The following is a 6,522-nucleotide window of genomic DNA, read 5'->3' on the forward strand; positions in this document are numbered from 1 at the left end:
CAATTGCTTTTTTTTATTTACCTACTTGCAATATTTTTCAATGATTTCTTCCTGTTGTAGCCCTTTTCTGTTTATAAAAGTAATATTACTCATTGTAAAAACTATAGAAAAATATGAAGAAACTAAATATTATTATCCCATACCCAATCATAGGTACTATCAGCATCTTGACACATGTCCTTTCATTCTTTAATAGGCATGTAAATCTTTTTATTATAATGGGACTAAACTGTTTAGATGAGATAAACATTAAGTTTTTTTTTCATGTTCCCATGTACAGATACATATCACTTTTATTGCCCATAGGATAACATTGCATTATATAGTCAAAATAATTTCATTAAACTGGACTTAATTGATGAACATAAGCAATACCACAATAAACTAATATGTTCATCTCTGTGTACTATTTCATTTATTCTCTTAGGATAAATATTAGCAATAAAGTTATTGAATACAACCATCTTCAAATGGACCCTTTGTGTCCTGGATGTTTGTTCTCTGTCTCCTCTGTTGGCTTCTTTTCATCTCTGAACACTGGTGTGCCTGGGGCCCAGCACTAAACCTCTTCTCATTTACTTACTAGGCGATCACATCCAGTCCCATGGATTTAAATACCACCTAACAACTTGGGGCACCTGGTGGCTCAGTCGGTTGAGTGTCCAACTTCGGCTCAGGTCATGATCTCTCAGTCTGTGAGTTCGAACCACACGTTGGGCTCTGTGCTGACAGCTCAGAGTCTGGAGCCTTCTTTGGATTCTGTGTCTCCCTCGCTCTCTGCCCCTCCCCCGCTCATGCTGTGTGTGTGTGTGTGTGTGTGTGTCTGTCAAAAAGAAATAAAACATTTAAAAAATTTAAATAAATAAATAAATACCACCTAACAACTAATAAATTCATATCTCCAACCCATCCTCTCCCCTGAAGCTTAAACGCTGTCTTGAAATCTCCACTTACCTAAGGAGTATTTTTAACTTAAGTCCAAATTTGCACTTTTTTTTTGTTTTATTTATTTAAGTAATTTCTACACCCAACATGGGGCTCAAACTCATGACCCCGAGATCAAGAGTCACACACACTTCCAAGTGAGCCAGCTAGGTGCCCCTGAACTTTTGGTGATCTTTGCCAAACCTACCCCATTTCAATAAATGGTAACTTCATCTAACCAGTTGCTTAGGCCAGAAATCTTGAGTAACTCCTCTTTCTCTCATGTTCCATCTGTGATGCAAATCCTGTTGGCATCAAACAGGATTTCAAGATATATCCAATTTTGAAAATACATCCACAATCTGGCCACTTCTTAGTACTCCCACCCTAGTGCAAACCACGCAATCACTTCTTGCCTAGATTACAAATTGAATAATGCCACTTCTCTGATCAAAACTTCCAATGGCTTCTGTTTTTACTCCTTGCCATGACCTGTAAGTCCCCTCATGATCTGATCTCTCTCCCTTCTCAAAGTTCTCTACCACTTCCTCCTCACTCATTCCACCCTAGCCTGACTAAATACCTTGTTCCTCTAACACGGTGATTTTCAGCCCAAGATATTTTCTCCCCAGGAGACATTGTCAATGTCTGGAGACATTTTTGGTCGTCACAAGAAAGGAGGTGTGCTAATGACATGTAGTGTGTGGAGACCAGGTATCCTGCTATAAACGATTCACAATGCACAGGGCAGCCCTGTGCAGTAGAATCCATGTAGCTCCCATAGTATTTTGTTCATACTCTTTATTGAAGATTATCTTTTTCACTATCCGCCTTTGTCATCAAAAGGAGAGTTTGTCAACTGCAGACAGAAAGTATGTGTCTGGCACACAGTAGGTACATAAAAGCATTTTGAAAAAACTCACCATGTTATCTAATAGTTTATTGAAAAAAAAGCTTATTTAGCAAACTGGTGTCAACACACTGCTATTGATAAATTGCCTTATTGTTCCCAATGTTCACCACCCCACCCTCCCCAGTTAAAGAAATATTCTTCCCTGCCCTTTCCAGGTGACTTACACTGGATGCCTATGGGAAGAAGAGAATTCCTCTGCCTGTTTATGGCAGCATTGGACTGTGACTTGCTATGGCCAACAGAATGTAGTGATTTCAGTTCTGAGTAGCAGAATCCTCCTCTATACTGAGGAGTCATTGATCACATAGTTCTATCATTGCTCTTTTCCCCTGCCATGAGACTGAAGGAGTCCTCCCTCAGCCTGAACTGCAGAATGACAGAGACACATGGAGCAGGGCCACACCTAACTTGCAACTTGAGTGAGAAATGTGTCATAAGAGAGGGGCCTCATTTGTCTCAGTTAAGCGTCCCACTTCAGCTCACGTCATGATCTCACAGTTTGTGGGTTCCAACCCCGCTTCGGGCTCTGTGCTTTCAGTGCAGGGCCTGCTTGGGATTCTCTCTCTGTCCCTCTTTCTGACCCTCCCCCACTTGCACATGCTCACTCTGTCTCAAAATAAATAAACTTAAAAAAAAGAAAAAAGAAAAAGAAATGTATCATAAGCCAATGAAACTTGGGGTTGTTAGTAATCAAATAAAAACCTCTGGAAGGCTCATCAAACACCTACTCTAGCAAAACTTAAAGGTAATTGAACCTATATTCAATGGGATATAGTTCTTACTGAGGTGAATCTAATTAAGCATATTAACTATACTATTTGCCAGGGCCTGATGAAGTTGCCATTTTCTCACTTGTTTAGCTGTCCAATGTACACAAGTTACAACAATCAAGTTTCTCCTGGCACTACATAGTAATTAATTACTGTACACAGTAGGAGCACAAAAAAACGGAGTTCCTTTATCTTTCAATTGATTACTTTGTCCTCATACATTTTACACTTAAATTCTTTCATCTCCTTCATACTGCTCTCCTCCATCTTCTTATGTTCTGCTTCCTGTTTCCTTCCTTTAGAAATTCTAAATCCTGGGGCACCTGGGTGGCTCAGTCAGTCAAGCATCCAACTTCGGCTCAGGTCATGATCTCACAGTTGGTGAGTTTGAGTTCCGTGTCAGGCAGGCTCTGTGCTGACAACTCAGAGCCTGGAGCCCGCTTCAGACTCTGTGTGTGTGTCTCTCTCTCTCTGCCCCTCCCCAGCTCGCGCTCTGTCTCTCTCTCTCTCTCAAGTATGAAGAAACATTGAAATAAATAAATAAATAATTTTTAAAAAAGGAATTCTAAATGCTGAAAAAATAAGTAACAGAAACTCCAAACTATGGTTATAGTTGGGTCAAAGGAGACTGAGGCCAAGAGAAAGTTCCCAATAAAATGGCCCAATAAACACTTTAGAACTGTCAAACTTGTAGTGTTTGGAAAACTGCTCTCACTACAAAAAAAAAAAAAAAGAAAAAAAAGAGAAAACTGCTCTCACTTCATTTCATTCAAGAAGGATCTTAGAAATGTTTGTCCGAGGAATTTCATGTTGAAGTACTGATCCAAGATCACAACTTGCCCCTGGACTACACAGTGGCAACAGGTTAATGCATTAGCAAGGCATGCAGTAGTAGCAGAGGCTAGCTGACCAATGAGCTGAAATGTGTCAGAAAATTGGGGTAAATGCCCTCCTAGGCGCTTTCCTTAAAGTCTGTAATTCTAAATTATGAAGAACTCCCTAGTAAAAATGTTCTGAACTAATTGATATATTTTAACTATTTTCTACAAATTCACTGCCTTCATGTATCACATAGCAGAGCTATCTTTGGTAACTGAAATTTGGAATAAGGCAGAAAATAAAATTTAAATTATACTACCCTTTAAATCAAGATGTGATGCCTAGCTGTAATTCTACTCCTCAATCCATGCTAAAAAAAAAAGTAGATTAGGGTGCCTGGCTGGCTCAGTCAGAAGAGCATGTGACTCTTGATCTCAGGGTCATGAATTTAAGCCCCATGTTGGGTGTGGAGATTACTTAAACAAACAAACTTAAAAAAAATAGTTGGTTATTATGTGAGATATTTCTAGAAAGTACTCTGTTTGGTTGGTGTCCAAGACAGACCAATTTATGTTAAATTTCATCCGTGATTCAGGGAACAATACTTCAGCTTTATTTCACCTGGCCAGAACTTCTTAGGAGATATTAGGCACCAGCCACTGTCAGATAAAAACAGTGGATCGTTCAGTATGTGTAAAACAACTGAAAATTTAATAAGTATATCTAATTACTGATCAAAATGTTGAGGTTGGGGCGCTTGGATGGTTCAGTCGGTTAAGTGTCGGACTTTGGCTCAGGTCATGCATGATCTCACGGTTTGTGAGTTCAAGCCCTGCATTAGGCTCCATGCTGACAGTTCAAAGCCTGGAGTCTGCTTCGGATTGTGTCTCATTCTCTCTGCCCCTCCCCCACTTGTGCTCTGTCTGTCTCTCAAAAATAAATAAATGTAAAAAAAAAATTTTTTTTTAAAGGTTGAGGACCATTTTTTAACAGTTGTTAAATTAATTACCACAGCCCAATTGAACAGCAGAGCGCATTCCATGAATTAAACTTTACCATGGGGGCACCCAGACAGCACAGTCAGTTAAGCATCCAACTCTTGATATCAGCTCAGATCATGATCTCATGGTTTGTGAGATCAACCCTGTGCCAGGCTCTGCACTGAGCAAGGAGCCGGCTTGGGATTCTCTCTCTCCCTCTCTCTCTGCTCCTCCCCCGCTTGTGTGTGTGCACTCTCTCACTCTCTCTCAAAATAAATAAACATTTAAAAATAAAATAAACTTTTACCATTTGTTGAATTAACATTCAACATAGAAGTTGCTACATGTTCCGGGGCGCCTGGGTGGCGCAGTCGGTTAAGCGTCCGACTTCAGCCAGGTCACGATCTCGCGGTCCGTGAGTTCGAGCCCCGCGTCGGGCTCTGGGCTGATGGCTCAGAGCCTGGAGCCTGTTTCCGATTCTGTGTCTACCTCTCTCTCTGCCCCTCCCCCGTTCATGCTCTGTCTCTCTCTGTCCCCAAAATAAATAAACGTCGAAAAAAAAATTAAAAAAAAAAAAAAAAAGAAGTTGCTACATGTTCCATCTTTCTTCATTTCTGGACATTTGTCATAATTTTACTTTTACTCTTTATACTTTCCCTCTAAGTCTTTTTTCACTCTTGGCTCTGCCTAGTCTTTTCCTTAACTGAAACCTAAATAAAGAAATATTTCTTCATGTCAGCATAACTGAAGTTTTTTGAGCTTCCACAGATATGAGACTGTTTCTTCTTTTTCATTTCCTCTAATTCTGCTAGAAGCTTAATAGAGATTCCTGCTAGCTACTGCTTTCATTAGAATTAATGTCTAAAAATAGTTCTGAAATGCTATCATGGGTTTGTGTTTGTTGTGTGGGGTTGGGTGGATGAACTGAAGCAAAGGAGGCAGAGAATTTGTCAATGAACTCAACAAGACCACACTTCTGGAGGTTTCTTTTTCTTTTCTTTAGTATAAGGAGCCAAAGCAAGTTAAATAGGAAGCAGGGTACCAGGACAATTGTAACAAAAAACTCATCCAAAGATCCATTTAAAGGTAGAATTTATGTCAAGGGAGCTTCTTTTTATTTACTTGTTTGTTCTTTTAAGAATTTTTTTTCATTTTTAAGTAATCTCTACACCCAAGTTGGGGCTCGAACCCACAATCCTAAGATCAAGAGTTGCATGCTATATAGATTGAGCCAGCCAGGTGCCCCAAGGGTGCCTCTTGAGTCATCCGATATTAAATTGTTAAAGGCAAATTTTCCCACTACAAAATTTCCTGTATTGACTAGAACATAATAAATACTAAGATGAAGAATAAAGTATACAACAGTAGGGGCACCCAGGTGGCTCAGTTGGTTAAGCATACGACTTCAGCTCAGGTCATGATCTCATACTTCATGAGTTTGAGCCCCAGATCAGGCTCATCTCACAGCTCAAAGCCTGGAGCCTGCTTAGGATTCTGTGTCTCTCTCTTCCTCTGCCCCTCCCCTGCTCATGCTGTGTCTCTCTCTCTCTGTTTCTCAAAAAATGAATAAACATTAAAATTTAAAAAGTATAAAACAGTAATATGTATACAGAAATAGAAAAAAAAAAGCAAAGAAGTAGACAATCTTCAAACAGAATATGTATATAAGACATTATTAAAAAGGTGGCTTAGGGGGCAAGTGCTTAGTCTTTTGGGGTGAAAAATGTTTCCCATACCATTTACCAAAAATACAGAATTAAACTGTAAAGGTACTAAAAGAAAATACAAGAGAAAATAATCTTAGATTGTAGAAGGTCTTTACTCTAGGCATGACATGAAAAATAAAATCCAGGGGCGCCTGGGTAGCTCAGTTGGTTGAGTGACCGACTTCGGCTCAGGTCATGATCTCACGGTTTGTGGGTTCGAGCCCCGCGTCGGGCTCTGTGCTGCCAGCTCAGAGCCTGGAGCCTGCTTCTGATTCTGTGTCTCCCTCTCTCTCTGTCCCTCCCCAACGCATGCTCTGTCTCTCTGTCTCAGAAAATAAACATTAAAAAAAAATTTTTAAAAGAAAAAAAAAGAAAAATAAAATCCATACATTGATAGATTTGACTACATT

This window comes from Prionailurus viverrinus, chromosome A3 (assembly GCF_022837055.1).
Source record: "Prionailurus viverrinus isolate Anna chromosome A3, UM_Priviv_1.0, whole genome shotgun sequence".
In the NCBI taxonomy this organism is placed as follows: Eukaryota; Metazoa; Chordata; class Mammalia; order Carnivora; family Felidae; genus Prionailurus; species Prionailurus viverrinus.